Below are 21,817 nucleotides of genomic sequence, written 5' to 3' on the forward strand. Positions count from 1 at the left end.
TGTTGGAAATGTGCCCTAAAACCAATCATGTGATGATACTTTACGGACATTTCACATGTTAAACTAATCTAGTTTAATATAAAGGGCATAGATTATTGTTTGAGCTGTCTCATATAAATGTTATATGCTTAAACGATAAAGTCCAAGGAATATATGATTGGGAGAATGTAATCTAATGAAGTTAGATTCATGAGACCATTCTTTCATAGACACATCCTAAATGTTCCTGATCATAGGATTGCCAATTAGGCATTGACAGTCCGTCAAGATCGGTACGTGCTATGTCTTCTCTCAGGGAGAGTGACTAGTCTCGAGTCATTGGTGTGTGTGACATCAAGACAAGTACGTAGGTGCTCAGTAGAGAATGAGTTCACTGAACGCGATCAACGAAGAGTTCTCATACTCATGTCACATGAGAACTCATGGTTGGGATAATGCAAAGTAGTCCTTTGACCTGAGGCATCACAGTTGTCTTGTGGTTAAGTCCTTGATCTTTGATTATGTCAAAGTCACCCCATCGGGGTGTCCATGGCATCGTTGGGGTTAAGCCACTTAGCCATGGAGGCAAGTGAATGCGCAACAAGGGATCTCTAACCTTCAAACTGTTTGAGGGAGAATACTCTATGATATGATTTAGAATCTCTGGCCAGAGTATGAATGAGATTTAGAAAAGTCGTTCTAAATCACATTCAAGGTAATCATATAAGCACACGAATCACATTGGATAGTAGACATGAATAAATAAACTATCAAACCAAACAATGTGGTCAAGAGTATTGTATTAGAGAAAGACCGTATTGCATTTGTAATCTCAAACTGAATAGGTTTTCTCTACCTCTTCTGATTAGCTTGGGTAACCATGATATGCTGCAAGGTGTCACTCATGGTTTGTGGAAGCCCTAAACGTGTGTAATCACTAAAGGGAGAATTGAAAGTAAGTTTCAATTCACAATCGATATAAAATGGTTTTAATCGCCCACTGCCTCGCTAAAAGGAACCTAATGGATCGCACACCGTGTAAGGTGGAGATTGAAGAAACAATGGAGATGAGTAAGAATGATTAAATGGTTTAATCATTTATTTATGGCAAGGATTAATTAATATGTTAATTAATCAAACGAATAAGTTCGTTAAAGACCTCGGGATAGTTTTGGACATTAAGGCCCAATGGGCTTCGAACGTCAAGCCCATTGACTTAAGTTGTATGACAACTTAATGAATAATGATTCACAAAGGCCTAATTAGCCCAAAAATACCCTAGGGCCGGCCATGATGCTAAGGGTAGTGAACTTGGACTTATTTACAAGTTTGCCACTCAAATGAATAAAGGTATAGATATGACTTTATAGCCTAAAATTCATTAGGGTTTGTTTTGGAGAAAATTGGAGAGAACATGTCTCTCCATTTCTCTCTAAAGAGGCCGGCCACCTTGGGGGTGCATCTTGCAATCCCACTACTCCAAGGTCACTCATTTATTCTCCAATCTCTCCTTGGTGAAGAGACTTAGAGGTTCCCTATTTTGGGAACTTGGAGAAACCTATTCATCCATCCAAATCCATAGATTTAAGATGCAAGGAATGAAGGCCCTCTCTTTGGGTGATTAGCCTTTGCTTATGCAAAGAGGAATCTACAAAGGTATAAATTTCAACTCACTTTGTTTTGAGTTGAGTTTTGGTTCACCAATCTACTAGGCTTTGAATTTCATGGTTAATGTTTTGTTTTTAAGTGCATGCTAGCATGATTCCGCATTTAATTGTTAATTGCATGCTTATTGATGTTGCTTAAATGAACATGTTTTCACAAAATCATCCTTCATGGATGGCGTGCATGTGCATGGCAATCTAAAAACCACAAATCAGCCACAACCAATGATTGACTTCCAACTTATAATTTTGTTCAACCAATATATGAAAATGTCACTACGGAAACAGACGGATACTCATCACAAAGTAGAAAACAATTTATTGATCGTCAAGCCATTGTTGAGAGAAGACTATTGCCATCGAGAACAAGAAGGTTAGCTATCCCTGATGATTACTTAGTGTATCTCCAGGAGATTGGGATAAATGAAGACATAATTGATCCAATGACTTTCGATCAAGCCATGCAATTTGAGCAAATCAGAATTGTAAACAAGAAAATTTTGTAACGAATGAAACAAGAACACATGTACAAAGTAGATTTGTATTGACTGAATTTGTAGGTTACAATCTATGTTTACAACTTTGCTCTGATTCAGTCCTTCAAATTTCATGTAGATGCGTAGGTTGTCAATCCAAGGGTCGCGATGACTTAATCTAGGATGAACGATTGAATGATTTGCTTCAAGTTTTAAGGTTGAAATGATGCTTGGATGGTCTTCACCTCAGGTTTAGGGCTGCAGCAATGGTAGTGTTGATGTAGGATTTCGTTGATTCAAAGGTCTTGGTAACTTGATCTTAAAATGAATGTCGTTACAAGTTTTTAGCTTACAACAAAGTCTGGAAGGAAATGACACAAGTGCTTATTGATTCTTTAAGGGAATGCTTCGACTTTGTCGAAAGAAAGCTTCGGCTTTGGTTGTATGTTTTTCAAAGAGAGTTTTGGCAGCTTATTAGTCTTCAAAGATTTGGCAGAGGTTCTCCTTTTGTGATAATTTCAGCCTTGAATGTAGAAAATTTCAACCTTTATGCTTGTCTGAGGACCTTGTATTTATAGACTTCTCAAAGCTTGCCTTTAGATGGATTTGGCTTTGATTTGTGTCTTGATTCATCCATGGGAGAATTTAGGCATGTTTTGTGTCTTAATTTCAGCCACTTTCCCTTGCTTGGCCGAATTATAAGACCTTCTTGCCTATTTTGTGAGCAATCTTCAATTCTTGCTTGTTTTGTGAAGATACCTTAGTTTTCTTTCCGGTTTTAAGAGCAATTTGGGCCCTTTGCCGATTTTAAGGAGAGATTCCCCCTTTTGCGAAATTTTGGGGAAGGTTTGAGCTTCCTTTGCTTGATTTGTGCCACATGTCATTGATGACTTGTGTATTCGTGATGAGTCATATGCCACGTGGAGCTTTGTGCCGTATCATTTGTATGCAATGAAATTTACATGTCTACAAGAATTATGGAAGAATGCAATGTTGGAAGAAATGAATTCCATGCAGGTTAATGGGGTTGGACTTTGGTTAATGCACCTTAATATGTGAGGGCTATTGGAAGCAAGTGGATCTTTAAGACAAAGAAAAATTCATCTGGCAAAACTAAAAGATATAAGGCGCAACTAGTAGCAAAGTGTTTTACACAAGCTGAGGGAATTGATTATTTAGAAACTTTTTCTCCAGTGTCAACTGAAGACAATCTCAGAATCATTCTTGCATTGGTTGCACATTATGACTTAGAGCTTCACCAAATGGATGTGAAAACGACATTTCTTAATGGAGATTTGGAGGACATGTATATCGAACAACCACTTGGTTCATAAAAGAAGAGTAAGAGAAAATGGTGTGTAAGTTGAACAAATCCATATATGGATTGAAGCAAGTGTCCCGACAATGGTTCTTAAAGTTTGACGAGAAGGTGACTGCTTTTGGATTTACTAAAAACAAGATTGATGATTGCATATACTTGAAAGTGTGTGGTTCTAGGTACATTTTCCTTAACTTATATGTAGATGATATTCTCCTTGCTAGTAACTGTATCAATTTGTTGATTGAGACAAAAGCCTTGCTATCTAAAACATTTGAGATGAAAGATATGGGAAATGCTTCTTTTGTTCTTAGGATAGAAATCACAAGAGATAGATCAAAAGGGTTACTTGGAATTTCTCAAAAGTCGTACATTGATAAGGCACTAATTGTTCAAGATGCAAGATTGCTCAAGTGGTGAAGTGCCTATAGGAAAGGGAGATAGATTGAACAAGTCACAATGTTGTAAAAATGACTTGGAAAAACTTAGTATGACATCAAAGCCTTATGCATCATTGATGTGAAAATTAACTCGACACACAAATTAAACCCTATTGTTCACAATTGTAGTAAAGATGTAAGTAGGGATCGTTCTAGACCGGGTATTAACTAGGGATGCTAATCAACACAAATAAGACTCAAAAACACTAAACTAGACTCTATAGACCCAAAACTGACTCAAAACAGTAACAAACAATAAAAAAGACTCAATTCTAGACCTAACAAGTGTGTTGGACGAAAATAAAACTTAACTTGACTCAAAAGACTAAAAGAAAACAAACTATGACTCAACTAACAAGACTTAATGAATGGGGGATTGTTTTTGATGAATTTAAAACTTAAAACAGAAACTTTGCATAAAACACTTTAATAAAACGAATTTGGTGATTTTAAAAGGGTGAAAGGCCAGTTAAAGGATCCTGCTCCACACATGACATATGCAAACATAAACCAATTTCCAGTATTGTTCCTTTAAACCATGAATGACAACACCCCAAATTAACCGTGACAGCACAAATTAACCATCAGATTTTCCTTATTTCATTGAATTGGACGGGATACGCATCACAACCAAATTATCCTTCTCAAGTCCCTTAACTATGAAAAGCATGATAGAAAGCATATTAAAGGTCATTAAGTTCTTTGAAAATCATAAGCATTGACGAGGCATTCGTAACTATGAAAAGCATGATACTCCTGCCAAGGATTCACTTAACACGATCGTAACTAGCAACCTCCACTACTTGTGAATATAAGTTCATAACGATTAGGTGAAACTCCCTTATACTCTAGCATCAAATTCATGCATGCAAATTAAGTGTCGACCCTCAATTAACACACATAAACAAGTTTTAATAACTCAGATAAGCAAACCACATTCAAGACTCAAGAAACAATAACTAGATGTAATCAATTCATACAAAGCATATAATCATGGCTTCAAATTCACCTCTAACTATAAAGAAATTAGTTCCACATGTCTTTAGAAACTGAAGATAACATTAAATTAGACATTGAAAGTAAAAGATAGAAAACACCTAAGAACGCTTCAGTAATCCAATGTGAATGACAAGGCACGGCAAAGGGCTCCTCTCTCCTATCTCCTTGCAAAGCTACGGCACAATGAGTTGTGTGTGGTGAATGATGTAGAAAACTATGGTAGAGGGTGGTGGTTTGAATTGTGACAGAAAGGATGTATTTATAGGCTATAACCCATGGCACAATCCCTAAGGATTAGGATATGTTCCTGAAATCAAAGTGGGACAAGGTTTATGTAACCAAAACTCAAGTGGAATGGGTTAAAACAATCAGAAACCAAGGGGAATTAGGATTACACAACAAAAACCATCAAGAACAAGGATATAGGGTGCGGTACAACTAGGAAAAGGGATTCTAGAAGGGGTTGGGGCACCACTTTTGTAGGGAGAGGAGATAAGGCTTCTAAAATCTGAAATATGTATTTTAAATGCATAATTATCCCTTATAAATGGCTGGAATTAAGGCACAAACTAATTTGGATAAGATAAGATTGGATAATGCTAGATTAGGAAAGGATAAGATAAGATAAGGTTAGTTTGGATAAGATAAGGTTGGATAAGGTTTTGGATAATGACTCCTTCTTTCGAGCTGATTCCTTATCTTCTTTGTCTTGGATTGATTTCTTCATCTTTTTATCACATTCCTAGCCTTTTAACTTCAAATTTGTCCATCTATCTTGCTCCATTCATAAGCTATCCATTTGATGCCCAAAACTGCTCCAAAATGCTCCAAATTGCACTTTCTTGCCAACTTTGTCATTTGAACCTACAAACACACGAAAATAGCTTAAAACACTATAATAAGTAGAAACTAACCATGAAAATGCAAGAAAACAAGCTAACTAAGTCGCATAAATATGCTCCTATTAATCATTGATTGGAAGTATAATGTATGCTCAGGTTTGCATGAGGCCTGACCTAGCCTTTGCAATAAGTGTATTGAGTAGATACCAAACAAATCCAAGAGAACAACAATGGATTGCAACAAAGAAAGTGTTGATGTATTTACAAAGGACTAAATCATTCATGTTGACATACAAAAGAGTATAAGACTTGGAACTTAAAGGATGTGCTGATTCAGACTTTGCAGGTTGTGTGGATGATAAACAATCAACGAGTGGGCACATATTCTTTCTTGTTGGTGCAGTTGTTTCATGGAGAAGTGCCAAACAAAAAACATTAGATACTTCAACTATGGAAGCTAAGTTCATAGCCCTATTTGAAACAACTATGAAAGAACTGTGGCTAAAACATCTCATATCATTTATAAGAATAGTGGATGAAGTTATGTAGTACATAAAATTTTGAAACCACAACTAGTTAGCGTCCATGTGGGAGAATGTAGGAATCCTATGTTGACTTAACTTGTAATAAAGGTGGAATTACATATGGATAATACAACTTCAATAAGAGTTTGATACATGGAAAACTAACATCCTATAATTATGGAAACACATTCGAAATGTTTGGGATGCAACTGCCATCCACTAACCCTTTTCTGCTGAACTTGATACAATGGGATAATAATCAAGAATAGATTCTGTGAGCATAGGGTTCTATTACCATAAGAATATAAAGGTCTTGAGTGAGTAGAAGGATTCCTTATGCAACTAACCATGTCTTCTTCATGTATCACTCTAATGCTTTCATGATAGTGATTAGGTCTTTCAGTTAAGTATATGGAGTTAAATCCTACAAGTTGGCAACTCCAAATATGGATCAACAACTATTGTTGATCACTTATCCAAATGCAGAAGGAGGATTTAAGCTCAAGTTCGGCATGATTCACTCCATGCCTAAGTTCCATGGCTTCTCAACAGAGGATGCCAACAAGCATCTCACGGAGTTTCACGTGTATACTCAAGAATGAGACCAACAAATGTGGATAAGGAGCAAGTCAAGTTGCGGGCATTCCCATTTACATTAGAAGCTAAGGCTAAAGAGTGGCTTTACAATTTACCTTATGAATTAATGAACACATGGAACCAAGTGAAGCAAACATTCTTGGAGCAATATTTTCCGGCCACAAAAGCTGCAAGAATAAGGAAAGATATATGTGTAATCCGGCAACAACATAGAGAGCCCTTTGGAGATTACTATGAATGATTCACGCACATGGTTGCATCTTGTCCTACTTATCAGATTTAAGAGCATTTTCTCATACAATACTCTTATAAAGGATTGTGTGGCGCAGATCGTGTAATGCTTGAAGGATCAAGTGGAGGAGCATTCATGGATAAGACACCAACTAATGCTAAAGCATTGCTAAAGAGCATAACTGGCAACACTTCACAATTTGGAGGGAGAGATGAACTATCTCTTAAGAAAGTTAGTGAGGCAAGTGCTAATAATATTCTGGTATTGAATTACAATTAGCTAACTTGACTAATCATGTGCAAAACGTTATGGTGGCTCCAAAACAAGTGTGTGGTGTATGTTCAATGATAGGACATGCCACTGACATGTGCCCTTCGTTGATGGATCAAGGTGGTTTTAAGCAAGATAATGTGTTAGGAGGATTTCAAGGGCAACAAAGGCAAAAGTATGATCGATACTCCACCACTTATAATGCGGGGTGGCACGATCATCCACACTTGAAGTGGAACAATCAAGAATACGGGCAACAATCAGCTCCCAACAAATATAATCATCTACCTGGCTTATTTCAAGCAAGACCGCAAGCACCATATCAGCCTTAACAACAACAAGCTCCAAGTAAGTGTCTTGAGAATTTAATTGCTACTTTAGCTAACTCTACTCAATATCATCAACAGAAAATGAACAAAGCAATTGAAAACATTGAGCAACAAATGAGTCAACTAGCAAGTTTGAAGGGGCATCAACAACAACCAGTAAGGTTGCCTAGCCAAACCGTGGTGAATCCAAATGCACAGCATATGAATGTTATGAATTTAAGGAGTGGAAAAGAATTTTTTGAGTAGCCTAGGATGCAAAAAAGAACTAGGAAAGATACAAATGAGCAAGAGGAATAGCCCAGTTTTTGTGAAATTTTAAGTAGTTAGGTAAAACAATCTTCTGCAAGAAAGACTCTTAGTTTCATATGCTACAATTGAAAAATCCTAGCGTTAATAAGGAAAATAAATAGGACATTTGCATGCTACTTCGTGGTGTGCCTTTAATCCTATCACAATCCCCGACATATCTTATGCCGAGTTGACTATCATGTAAAAATCTTGTAAAAAGCTCTTTCTCCTACGCCGAGAGCTTGGCTCTGATTTTGGCCGTGAGCTTTGGCATTTCTAGATCGAGAATTATATACTCGATGTCCTCATCCGCCTTAGACTCCGGCTTACCCTCACCCTAGGGGTCGAGATCAATGTTGAATTCCCTGATGTTCCTTAAAGGACCCCCAGTTTTTTATTTCTATGCAAAATTAATGGTCAGAGTAGGCACCTCCATCCGATTGGGCTTGCAGATGAGATTAAAACTTGAAAGTTGATCATAGGACTATAGGGATTGACGACGACCGGCAATTTAAGAGTCCTAGGGTTTGGACAAGTGTTCTTTTAGAAGCCATGAGGATTGATTAAGTCTTTGTGATGTCGTTGAGTAATCCCATGTGCTCTACAATATCCTTGAAAACCAGATTAACGCTAGCTTCCCCATCAACCAACATGTGACTCACCCTCGTATGCGTAATCTGCAAAGTGATGAAAGGGACATCGTCGTGTTGAGTGCACACTCGCTCCAAGTCTAGATTCGAGAACATTATTATGTTGCCATCAATGGGGAATGGTTTGTTGACAGAGGCCACCATCTTTGGCTTCTTGCAGGCGATCATTTGTTCTTTATGCGAAATCCCCACGTATTCATGTGCCCCATAAATGCAATTAATATAGAGCGTGGGCCTCTTTACAGGACTCTCTTCTCCATCATTTTTGTCCGTCTGAGCTATTTCTTAAGTGTTGCCTTGTTTACCTTTATTTGCCTCATCAACCACAAATTCCCAGCAATGATCACGATTGAGCAAATCCTCAATGAACTATTTGAGGTTTATGTAGTTCCTTGTTGTGTGACTACCTATAGGCCTTGTGATAGTTGCAATACTCCTTGGAGTTTGGATTCGAATTCACCATTAGGCGCAACTTCTTAAAAAAGGGTTTTTCCCTAATCCTATCCAAAGATATTGTTGAGAGAAGTGTTTAGCAGAATAGAGGAAGAAAAATCCCTAAGAGGCTCTTCGCGTGGTTCCATGTGGTCCATGTGCCTTGGGCGCCCATTTTTTCCTCCACTACGCTCTTACCGAGGTTTATTCATCTTCTTGCCTAGTAACCACAATACTGGGGAGAGGACCAAACTTGGATGGTTTTCCATTATGCCGATACTTCGCATCCCAAGCAAATATTTCTTCTGCCTTGTCAAAGCACTTGGCGAGGGTGATGTACTCGTACTTGGGTTTGTGGAGCTTGAGATTAAGCTCGAACTCGATGAGGAATCCCTTCTTGAACGCGATGATGGCCATGCAATCATTGAGTTTGTCTACCTCTGTGAACTCAATATGCACTGTTTAATAGTCTGTGAGGCTCTCGTCGTCCCTTTGATGAATCAGGAATAAGGTGTTCGTCCCACACTTCACCACCCTGTATATGGAGAATGCCTTCATGAACTTGTCACTCAGAGTTTTGATGTCTGTGATGGATCCAGATAGGAGTCCAGCATACCACTTAATGGCATTTCCTTCAAGTGTGGCAGAGAGCATTTTGCACATCAAGGAGTCACTATGGCTATACAAAGCCATAGTGTTCCGATATGACATTATGTGGCTCAAAGAGTCGAAGTCCCCTTTGAAGTACCTCACTCTCGGCTGCATGAATTTTTCTGGTGGTGCATTGGAGAGAGGATCGTCTTCGTAACACTATTACGTGCTGCCCTCCAAATGTGCCTGGCTTGGGCCATTGAGGTCAAACTTCAGTCGCCTTGGGTTAACAAAGGGGGCCTTGGTTTTTAGACTCCACACATATCGAGATTACAAGAATAGAAGTGGCTCCAAATAGGCATTCCTCGCCCTTATAGGGGTTTCGATAATTGTTGGGGCATGGATAGAAGTTGGGAATGACTTCGAGGTCAGACCTTCCAAGGTGTTTAATACCTCATCCCAGTGATTGGGATACCAACAGTGTCGTGATATGGGATAAATTCCAGTTGCAATAAACCCCTTTCAACATCACAAGCGAATGACGCATGGTTAGGTTGAAGGTTTTCTACCTCTGAGCTAATCTTTTCGAGCATGCTTCGCTACAGTGGCTGAGGGAATGCGGACACAGAACATATTCCGCCATCGACACAAGAGGCACGTGGTCAGTAGGCAAGGGCTCGATCACGAGGGTGATGATCTGCACTTCAGAGGCTGGGAAGGAATCGACTATGAGGGGATAACACTGTTTACGAGGGAATATGAATGTAAACTCTTAATGGAAGCACCTAACTGTTGGAGCCGATTTCCAACAATCGAGGAATGAAACTTGAGCAAGCCAAAAACAGGTAAACACCGCAAGTCCAAGCATCGAGGAAGGTGATTCCTGGCATGAAGGCCCCGATGCTTAAGTTAGCAGTGGTAGAAGGAAAGAGATAAAATTTATTTTTGGGCTATAAATGTCTTACCTTTGCTGAGGAGTCATTAGATGTATTTATAAGCCCTACAGAGTTGGTCCATGTTACCCGACATTCTTCTGAGTGGTAGGGAATAAAAGAGGTCGGTGAAGAGACCGCTTTGACATACGGACGCCACATCAAAAAATACTATTTTTCTCTTCTCCATTGTGGTGTGGGGGAGCAAGTAGGCAAGACTTGTAGTGTGACACTTCACTGATCTAGAAGGTACTGTACAATTTAGTACCTGGATGGAGATAGTTGGCCGAGTCTGTATTTCGGAGTGGACTGACTCACTCTGGAGGTTAAGTCGATTATATTTGATCATACCTTGAATCACCTGATTAGATCAATCCCCTTTGGGGGGTAGGCTTGGCCTTCTACTCACTCCGAGTTTTGCTCCAAGGAGTGAGCGTATATTCTTTTCACTTTGAGGATGTGGTATTTTGGGCTTTACACGTACTGTTTTATTTCTTCAGACACGTGGCATCTCAGCTTCATTTCTTGTGAGCATCCTGAACATTGAGGCTTTCGGTATTCAAGCGCACTACATCGTGAATCATGCCTTCAATATCACAATGATGAGGATTAACTCAATTATTATGTATGTGTATAAAATAAAGTTTTGTCTGTTGCTTTCTCTAGTTAAATTTAGCTGCCTGATTTACTGATCTCGAGGTATGACTATTCATTTTCAACGGCAAGGTGATTCAGAAATATCTTCCTTAAATACCCTCAGATATTTTCATTTGATTCCTTAGAAATTCCAAAATCTTTCAGAAAGTGTTAAACTTTTCACCAAAAACCTTGCAACCCTTCTTCACTGTCTTGCTTAATTTCTTCGACTTTTCTCTGGAACAACCTCCTCTAATTTCTTCCTCTTCTTGTTTATCTCAGCCTCGATGGCATCTTTTGTATTCTTAGATGCACCTTGAAAATTTTAGCCTCAACCCACTTCAGATCTGGATGGGATAGTTGGAGCAAAGGTCATTGATCTCTCCCATGCAGTCTTTCTCTCTCCTATGTGCAATGAGCCACTTCCAACTCTGATGTGCGGCGAGGATGATACAGAAGGCTCTATTAAATGAGCTCAGGGTAACACAGGCCAAGGTCCTTGATGTTGATTTTGCAATCAACATTGATACTTTGTTTGTTGGGGACCCTCGTCCCAGATATATCTTCTTCCTAATTTTCGTCAACAAGAAGGATACCTCTATACCAATCTTTGTCTTGCCCAAGCAAATCAATAATGTAAGAAGACTATCAGAGATTAAACCGAGATTGGAAATAGTATCGAGTGTTAGTACTCCTTCGCATTGTATAGAGGATGAGATATTCTGATATATCTAATTCAACTTTGTACCAATCATTTAGGCGTTCAAAGCAATAAACAATGTGTATCAATGAATGTGTAAGGTTGCAAAGGCGAATCTAGAAGAAAATGAAAAGTTCCTTGAATAGCAGTGATAGAGGGAATTTTAGTCCAAACTATATAGTAGTAAGGATGGATTTTGGTGTTAAGGACTATTGGGGTCTAAAGGCTTAAAGAGGTCGCTAGTTACGTAATGGTTATCTTTCCCCCAAACCTTGCATCCGTTCAGTAAGTGGTTGCAATTTGCGAGAAATGCTATCTCCTCTTCTTTGTTGCGAACCCTAACCATAGTAGGTTATGGGGAGCCAAATAAACAGACGAAGTAGCAGTCATGTTTTTGTTAAAAATGAGAAATTTTTAGAAAGTATGGAGGAAATAAGTGTAGGTTGAAGGTGAAATGATCAATATGATTGTGGATAAATGAAGAAATTAGGGATCTGGTGAAGGAATAGGGATAAGGATGCAATAAGTATTTAAGAAGGCATTTCAAATCAAATAGTTGTTGAATACATACCAACTTACTTTGGGATCGGTGAATCTGACAGCTAAAACATCAATACAAAATATCAAAGAAGATTTCTTTTTTTTTTCATTTACACAATTCAAATGCAAAATCTCACCATTACCAACTTTATCCTAAACATCTCCATTTTAACGCCAAGAGTCGGATCAACACATGAAATAGAAGACTGAACAATATGTATTCCAACTTACACCGAAAGGCATGGGTTTGGGTAACAATCCAAGTGAAATAGGTTGCCTCTTAGATGCATAGTTAGGGGCAATTATGGGACCATGATTTTCCAGGTTCAGAGTAAAGCTAATCCGAATACTGCTGCCTCGTAAGTTCGGTCATGGACTTATCAACTCTGAGCGGAGCTATATCAAGCGAGCAGCGGTGCCACAATCATCCTGTTCTAGGGCAATAGACGGAGTCCTAGCGATGTCGCTAAATGACCATGCTTGTTCTACAAGACATGCAATGTAACCCAGATATGGACATCTCAAATCCTTTAAGTCTTGGAGTTCCTACAATCTAGGAACTGGCGTGCGCTACAAGTAATCATAACTCCTAAAAGGGTGCAATAGCTACTCTTAGGTACCCTTTAGGATTCTCTTGGTTTAGGACAAGAATGAAGTTTGTTGGAGTTATCCAGGGTTTTCATCATCTTCTATACATCCGTGAAGTTTGCGCGATTCTCTGCTCGAGAAACAGTATAGGAATGGTGCAACTTATCAACATTAGAGTTGTTTTTTAACAAAGTATCCAATACATGATCAATAGTAGTAAGGGGCCTTACAAACAGAGTCTCTCTGCTCCCTAAGGTGGTTGCAGCATCAGGGGTCAGATTACTTGCTCCTAGAGAAGTGGTAATGTTTGGGACAAGGTTATCCTTGACCTGTGCGATGGAAGCATCAGAGGTCGGGATGTTGTCAGACGTCTGGTTAACATTGGCATTGACAGACCTTTCTTTTGTGTTAATGTCTGTGGTAAAGTAATTTGGTCAGGAGGAATATGAGTTCACTCTCAATGAAAGCAACAATTGTTGGAACCAAATTTGTGTACCGCCGTAAGAGGTGATGGTGTTCAAGCTTGTTTACCTATAATAAAACACACAACCATGAGTAAGCCAAATATGGAAGGCGTGTGTGCCGGTTAAAGGCTCTTCGACGGTCAAGTTAGTAGGCAATATTAAGACTTAATCAATAGGCAAGAGAATAGGTGCGCAAAGATTGTGGTACTAGAGATGAGCCCGAGAAGGGTGTACTTATACCAATCGAGGATATGACCTTTTAGGATAGTAGAATCCTTATTAAACTGGGAGAATCCCAGAAGATATCTAAGAAGTAGATATTGCATCCTTTTATGAGTGTGATTAATTGCGACACATGCTAACCTTTAGATTGTATGGACTCGAAGATTATAAGAAACCTACTAATTTCTTGCAGATCAGGTTCCCGAATCTTGCAGACCAAGCATAGTTAATCTTAGCGAAGTTGTTTGACTTCGCCTACTAATTCTAGAACAGGATGATGTTAGCATCACTAACCCGTTTAGTCAACTCCACATCAGCGGTTATGAAGTCCATGACAAGACTTCTAAGGTATTCACATTTCAACCCACCTTACTCCGAACATGAAAAATCATGGTTACACAAATGCCTAAGTTAATTTCTTTTAAAAGATAGAGTTTAGAGCTTAAGTGCGCAGCAAAAGCTTACCAAAAACTGGTGGAGATGATGTATTTCTAGGGAGGTAAGTGTAGGGTTTTGCCCTGCACATGGTAGCATCTCATTGGCCAAGGTCAATCCTGTGTAAGGTGGATGAGGAAAGAATAACCCCAATGATATTAATTGTTACATACTATCTTGGGATTATCATAGAAATATCCTTGATTGGATATGATTGGAAATCGTTTATTGTTTGAGTTGATCTTCAATCAAGAGAATATTAAAGATAATATTTAGTAGTGAATCATATCTTTAATGTCGTTGACGTTCATTTCCATGGGCAGGAGAGCTTGATGATGTCATAGTCAGGAAAAAGTTCACATAACTCCAGGATTTTTTAAATTATTTTTTTCTCCACAAATGCCCCCACACCTGTTGTACTATATGTAAAAAATGACAGAAGGTGTAGAAGTCAAAATTGGTAAGCCAAAAGTTGTTTCCTAATTCACCTTAGATTATAAGCTTTGACTTAGATTTGAAGTCTTCTTGGAAAGCGAAACCAACTGCCTTTAGAACTTATTTAAGTCTACCTTAAGTAAAGAGTTAAATAAATTTAGATAGGAAATTTTATCCCAACAACAAAGAGATAGGAAATTTTATCCCAACAACAAAGAGAGAAAACCAAAGGAATTGTACCATCTTCCCTAGTTTTTTTCTTTGCTTACCCTTGCAAATAGTTGATCATCTTCATTGTCTTCTTCTTCGTGCTGCACCAATGTAAGAAAAATTAAAAACTTTCCTTCATCTTTTCTTCAGGGAGCCGCAATGGGCTCAACTTCGTGGTAGGTCACTTGGCTCAACTTTATGGAGGGTTGGCTCAGCAGTCAGCCGAAAGTATCAAGCTATGTGACAAAGATTAGCTTAGCTGAGGCCACGATGCTACAAGTGCGAGCCCTGGGCTCAGCAAGCAGTTGGATGAGACCAAATGCACAACTGGTAGGGGCTAAGAGTTGGGTTCTAGCCCCTTTGTGACATGGGTCGGGCGTTGGCTAGACATGGGAGAAAAGAGAGTGTGGCCTGGGGACACTAGGTTTACAAGAGAAAAAGGTGGGCCGCAAGCCTACCTTGTTGGTCCAGAGGGAAAGGCAGAAAGAATGGCCTGGGGCCACTGGGTTCATAAGAGAAAAAAGTGTCGCTAGCCTACCTTGTTGGTCTAGAGGAAGAAGCAGAAAGAGAGGTGCGGGCTTGGACCCGTTGTGCTGTTATGCTGAGTGTGAGAGATGAGGTGTTAGAAGGGCACAAACATGGGCCTACAAGGTATCTAACTGAAACGGGCTGTGGGGACTAGGGCTTAGGTGTTGGGCACCTATGATCTTGGGTCTGAAGAATGAAGGAAGGAGGCTAGATTGTCTGCTAATCTAGCCTAGATGAAAGGGGCACAAGATGCCCCTTAACTGCCATTCGTCTTGGGCTGTGGGGCCAAGCGCTGGGTTCCTTGGGCCATAAATATAAATTTTCTTCTCTCTCCTTAAGCAATTTCATGAAGGTTTTTTCTTGAACCTTTTGTCCAAGATTTCTTCAAGATGTCTCCCTTTGGCTACAAGACTAATAGTATCTTCATGCCTAAGTATCGTCAAGGTGGATCTTCTAACGAAATGGGCCACTTCAAGGCTACCCATGTTAACATAGGCTCTAAGGAGCTAACTCGAGGCTTTCTTAAGGCATACAGGCATGTCCTTCTGAAGTCAATGTGAAACAAGTGAAGTAAGGAAATAGTCACGAATCATGTACCGAGGCTGCCAAGGCAGGAAAGAAAGCCATCAAGTTCAACCCGTAATATTTTGTGTTAAGGTTTATTTTTCCCATATCGCGCTTCTTTCAAGAGGTGATATACCCCATGAAATGCACTAATTCTCAATGCTTCCTTAATGCAGTTCGTGTAATGGTGGTGTTCTCGATCCTAAGCAAATTCTTTGATTTGGGCTTGACCATCAATGAGTTCTGGTACTTTTTTTAGATCGATCCAAAGGATGGCGTGGGGCAGCGGAGATCTCGACACAAGTTGTTCGACTCCTCAAGCAAACGTAACCATGATTGGGTCAGGGATATCTTGGAGATAAATGGAGAGTAGGAGTCCGACTCTTCTCATGAGCTGCGCGCCCCAACTGAATTTATTGATGGTAAGTGAACTACTCCATTCTTGGTCTGCTTGGAATTCTTGCTGTGCTTCTCTTGACTTTGAATTATTGAATGTTTTATTTTCCTTATGTAGATTCGGAATTCGGCTCAAGTCCAAAGACCATGCCTGATATGAAGAAGGTTTACGTCACCCTAGGTATTCCTGCTGAGTACCCCTATTCTCTCGACGCAAGCTGCTTACCCCTATTCTCTTGAAGATCAAGGAAGATGCGTTTACCCATCTGATCAAGTAGATCAAGCAAATCAAGGAAGACGCATTTACCCATTTGATCACCATTATCAAACCTGTTTCTAGTAAGGGTAAAAACTGAGGTCTTCGCTACCTCCTCGTGAGTCACAGGTAGAGAATAAGCCAAAGTCTGGTTCGGCATCCGAGAGGCTCGCCATTATGAGGAACGAGAATGTGGAATTATTTGTTAAAGAGGTGTCTATGCCTGCTTCTCATTCCGTTGCCGCACCTGCTCCGCTTGCTGGGAAGGAGGAAACTGCTCCCAGAGCAGTTGTAAAGAATCCTCCGATATTATTCCTGGAGAGTTCCCTAAGGTTTGTTTGTTATTCTAGGCTAACCTACCTAAGAACCATATTGTTTACTCGGAAGATGGTATGCTCGAGTTCCTTTACAAAACATCATGCTGAAGACATGAGAGTCTCCCTGCTTGCCTGTATGGATAAGACTTTGATCTTGGTTTTTGAGGCTATGTGTCTTAACCAAGAGGTAGTTCATGCTACAAAATAGGCTGAGGTGATAATGATAGTCAAAGCTCGTTTAGCTGCAACAAAAATTGAAAACTAGAGTTTAAGCTTGTCGATCTTATAGGGTCCAATGTTTCTACCCGTACTTTTACACAATTGGAAGCAATTCTTCAACAAGTTGAAAATATGAAGGCTAAGCTCGCTGTGTCTAAAGAGCTGCTGAAAGTTACACGGAAAGATATCCACCTCAATCTGCTGAAGATTAGGAGTCAAATTGGAGCTTTGTTCTTATAAGTTTAGCCGAGGATCAAGAACTCATCCTTTTTTCCAACTAGATCAGTTGTTTCTAGAAGGTTTCTAGTGAGCTTAATTCCAAGGAAATTGAGCTACTAGGTGTGCTGTCTACTAGCAAAAACCTGAAAAAATGAGTTTGAGGAGCTGTAGGATACCCATACTGGCTTGGTTGAGGAGAATGATCAGCTAAAGCAGAAGAAGGTAGGTCACAAGTGCTTTGTCTCAGCCGCAAGCCAACTTGGATAAGTTGGTTATGTTGGTCATCTTTAGGGTTGGTCGTTAGACTATGAGTGTACTGAAAATGACTTCGTGACCTTTTCCATCTCTTCTAAATACCTGCTCGAGTTCTCTTTCAAGCCTGTCACTGATGGAATAGTCAAGGATCGTGCTGCCACAGTTGAGGCAGTAAAAGAAAAGTCTAAAAGCGACGCAGGTGCAGAATGTGAGCTAACGGCTGAAGAACAGAGTCATCAGAGTTGCTGCAGTAGTCTTTTTGTTTGACTTAGAAGCTTTTCTTTTTCATTTAGACTTTTCTCATTTTGTTTAGCCTTTGTTGGACTTCAACATCATTTGAGCCAGTTTATCAATTTACTAGAAATTTAATAAACTGTTTTCTTCGCTTTACTTCATCTTCGTAACTTTGCTTTTTTGAAGCCTCTTGCAAAAAATTTAGTCATAAGACCCTTGGCTGGGCATGCTGCTTCAAAAGAAGCAAATGATCGCAAGAAGTCACTTTAGACGTGTGTTTTGGTTAAATGTTTTAGTAACTTTTCTTGGACGCACTGCTTCAACTTAAGGAGAAGATCCCAGGAACTCACTTCTATGCCCTAGAGTTTCAACTTAGAAACTTGCAAAGCTTTTAGCTATAAGGTCAGCGGCTAGACATGCTGCTTCTAAAGTGAGCAAATGAGTCCACGTAGACTCTATGGTTGTGAGCTTCATCTTAGAAACTTGTAGAACTTTTAACCGTAGGACCGGCAACTGCGCACGCTACTTTTGAAGTAAGCAAACGAGTCCACGTAATCTCTATTGTCGTGACCTCCAGCTTAAAAACTTGCAAACTTTTAGCAATAGGACTAGCGATTGGGCACACTACTTTTGAAGTAATCAAACGAGTCCATGTAACTTCTATGGTCGTGAGTCTTGGCTTCTTAAGGCGTTAAGCAGCTGAGCTTGTTGTGAGCGGTTTCGCCCTGACCATATGCTGCTTAGCTGGTCTTCAAGTATGCGATCCTTTGAGCTGCGTAGCCTAATCACAATATAATAAAGATCATTTGGACACAAAATTCGCTAACTAATCACATCATAAGTATGCACTCGTTTGGAATTTTATGGGAAATAATTTTTTTTTTTTACCGAAAAAAAAAAAAAAAAAAATTATGGGAAATAATTCAAGGAATGCAATGCACTTTATCTAACCAATCCAATGGGTTGTGAGCTAGTAGCATGTGTTAAGGACTAGTGTAAACATGAAAATCGCTAACTTACCACAGTAGAACTGTGTAATTGTTTAGAAATTCATAAGCAGTTACTGAAAGAGTTGTCCTGCATTTTGTTGTACATATGACCTATAGGTTGCGTAGCATGTCAACAGCTGATAAATTCTTATATGAACACGAAGATTGCTAACTAGTCACAACAAAAGCATGCATTTGTATGAATCTTTGTGGGCAATCACATCGAAGGCATGCAGTTGTATGGATCTTCGTGGGCAGAGGTTCAGGGAACACATTACTCCTCTTCTGGTAGATAGACCCGAGTCTCAACAAATTAAGCCAAGGGGGTTGAAATTCTTCAATTAGCCAAGTCTTGATGAAGACTATTATGGTTAATTACGAGAATATTGGCGTAGGTCGTTGTGCACCCAATTACACCAAGGTAGTCAGGCCCATCCATGCCTAGATATTCAAGCAGCTTACCTCTCCCAGAAGGAGAGCATACCCCAAAAGGGTGTCTGAGAATTAGTTTACCCTCTCACATTAGAGATTATGGGGGCTGTTGTGAGCATGTAGTTGAGGCAAGCTGTAGATAACTCTTCAAACCTTCATCGAAAATAAAAGAATATCAAACTCTGCTAAAAGGTAGGAACTGCAAAACAAATTAAATAATTCTCGACTTGTGAGGTCTTGTTCCTCGATCTGCTTGGGACATCGAACTTCAATAGGCCTGCACGAGTCCAGGTTATGGTGACAAAATGCGGGATTCCTTTTTTTAGAGCCTTCCCTAAGGGCAGAGATGAAAACTTTTCTTGGATTAGATCTCTTGGCTGGAACTGCAGGATTTTCGCCCTTTTGTTATAACTAGAGAGGAGTTGTTGGTAAACTGCGATGGGGTGGCAAACTTCACATGTTCTTCCTCTACTAAGTCTAGGCTGGAGGCCATTTTCTTCTTGTTCTGCTCTGAACTTGGTAGTATAATGCTGATTCTCAAGACGATGACGTCGGGAGAGATTATCGCCTCTAAACCGAATGCCAAGGAGATTGGAGCTTCACTAGTTGCTCATCGTTTGGTAGTGAGGTATTGCCCATAGAACACTGGGGAATTCGTCTAGCCACTTCAACAATCTAAAATATTGATTGTGCTCATTTTCGTTTTAATTTCCCCCCAATTCGAGAATGGGAGTGAGATTTTGCCAATAAAAAAGAACGGGGGCGGGTGTCAAATCAAATGTTTGCCCAATTTTTTTCAAGCATCCAGTCACTCACCATCAGCATCATAGACCACTGCATCTGTTTCTCTTCTTCGGTCCCTTTCTCTCCAACGTCACACCATCGACCACCACCGTCCACCACCGACGTCTTTCCCTTTCTCACTCCATTAGTCTTTCTTTCTTTCATTTGGAATCTTGAATAATTTGTTTTTAAAATGTTATCTAAAATTGGCAAATTTTATAAAGAAAACCATAATCAACTAGGGCTGCTTCGATATGGGATACCGAACCGAAAACACTATCCCGAATCTCAAACCGAAATTTTTCAAGACGGGAATTTCAAGACCAATGCCAAACCAAATTTTCGGGAATCCTGAAATATTTTCGGGATTTCGGGACAAATTGGGATTAGATTTTAAATTTGGGCTTTAGGGCTATTGGGTTGAAACTTGACATATTCGGCTTTTGGGCTTTTAATCAGTTACATCTTTTGGTGGGTTTTAAAGCTAATCTTCCACAAACCAAACTATAACTAACTCAAACCGGTTTCAAATCAAAATTCCTATTTGTAATTTGTAAGTGTTAACCAAATGAAAAAAACCTCAGAAAACAAAACCCAGATTACCAAATATGAACTCAAATGGTAGATGTAATCTGAATAAAAAGAAAAAGAGTTATAAATTTATGTTCACCTAGAAGTTAAACTCAAATCCTTTAACTAAGAGTTAGCTTTATAAGTCTCACACACACACACCCTGTATAATAATATATCTAAACATACATACATACATACATACATATATATATATAGGGAAAGAGAGAGAGAGAGAGAGAGAGAGAGAGAGAGAGAGAGAGAGAAAACCCTAAAACCACCAAAGTAGAATTCCAAAGGATGAAACCTTCTAGGAGAGGTCCTGCAAATACAAATACTACAATCTTAGAAATGAGAAAAAAATTAACAAATATGAAACCTTCCAGGAGAGGTCCTGCAAATACAAATACTACAATCTTAGAAACGAGAAAAAAATTAACAAATTTACCTTACAAAGCCCCAAAATTTGAAGGCAAAAAGCATCAAAACATGCTTTTTTTACTTTCTGGTTTTCCATTTACTGAAATCAAAAATTAGATGATGCAAAGCCAGAAGAAGCAACAAAAATTATTATTATGAAAAATATACAAAACTTTCATGAAAAATAAACAAAGTAGAGCAGAAAGCACATCAAAATGTGGAGCTGCAAAACCCTTGGATTAAAAATGAAAATTTAGATGTTATCAATAAGAGATTTACAACCCACCAATTGAACAAAACCCACACAAATGTATTAAAGAATTAGACTTTCTAAGACCCTTTTGGAGCAACAAAGTAAAAACCCAGAAAACTTTACCTTGCAAATTCCAGTAATAGCATTCCTAAATAGGAAAAAAAATTCATAAACCCTAACCTAATGGTAAACATAAATATAGAAATTAAATTAGGGCTGGAATCATGAACATCCAATCCAAAACATGAACAAATTTCACAAACCCTAATCTAGATTTCGAACCCTAAATTAATTCCAAAATTTACCTGATTTGATCGAGAATCGGTGCACAGTGAGGGATGAGAAGTTGAGAGAGAGAGAGAGAGATCAGAGAGGTGATAGGTCAGTCCAGAGAGAGGTGATCCACTTGTGTGATGTGGGTGTGGCCGGATTCGAAGACGGCAAATAAGGAGGAGAGAGATCGAGAGAAATCAGCAAGGAGGGTGAGGAAGTGAGGTCATGAGAGAGAGTGACCGAGTGAGGGTGAGGTGAGGTCGAGAGAGAGAGTGATGGAGTGAGGGTGAGGTCAAGGACTACGAGGAGGGTGAGG

At 39.3% G+C, this 21,817-nt stretch overlaps 1 long non-coding RNA gene across 1 annotated transcript; it reads right to left on the reverse strand.

Moving 5' to 3' along the window:
* Nucleotides 1-4,871: 4,871 nt before the first annotated feature.
* LOC114820339 (uncharacterized) lies at nt 4,872-21,816 on the reverse strand. The gene is made up of 4 exons (XR_011575035.1): nt 21,534-21,816; nt 21,004-21,075; nt 20,826-20,877; nt 4,872-5,740 (listed from the first exon to the last, which is right to left on the reverse strand). It is a non-coding gene; the product is annotated as an uncharacterized lncRNA (long non-coding RNA).
* Nucleotide 21,817: the final 1 nt, after the last annotated feature.

Source organism: Malus domestica, chromosome 13 (genome assembly GCF_042453785.1).
Source record: "Malus domestica chromosome 13, GDT2T_hap1".
Taxonomy (NCBI): domain Eukaryota; kingdom Viridiplantae; phylum Streptophyta; class Magnoliopsida; order Rosales; family Rosaceae; genus Malus; species Malus domestica.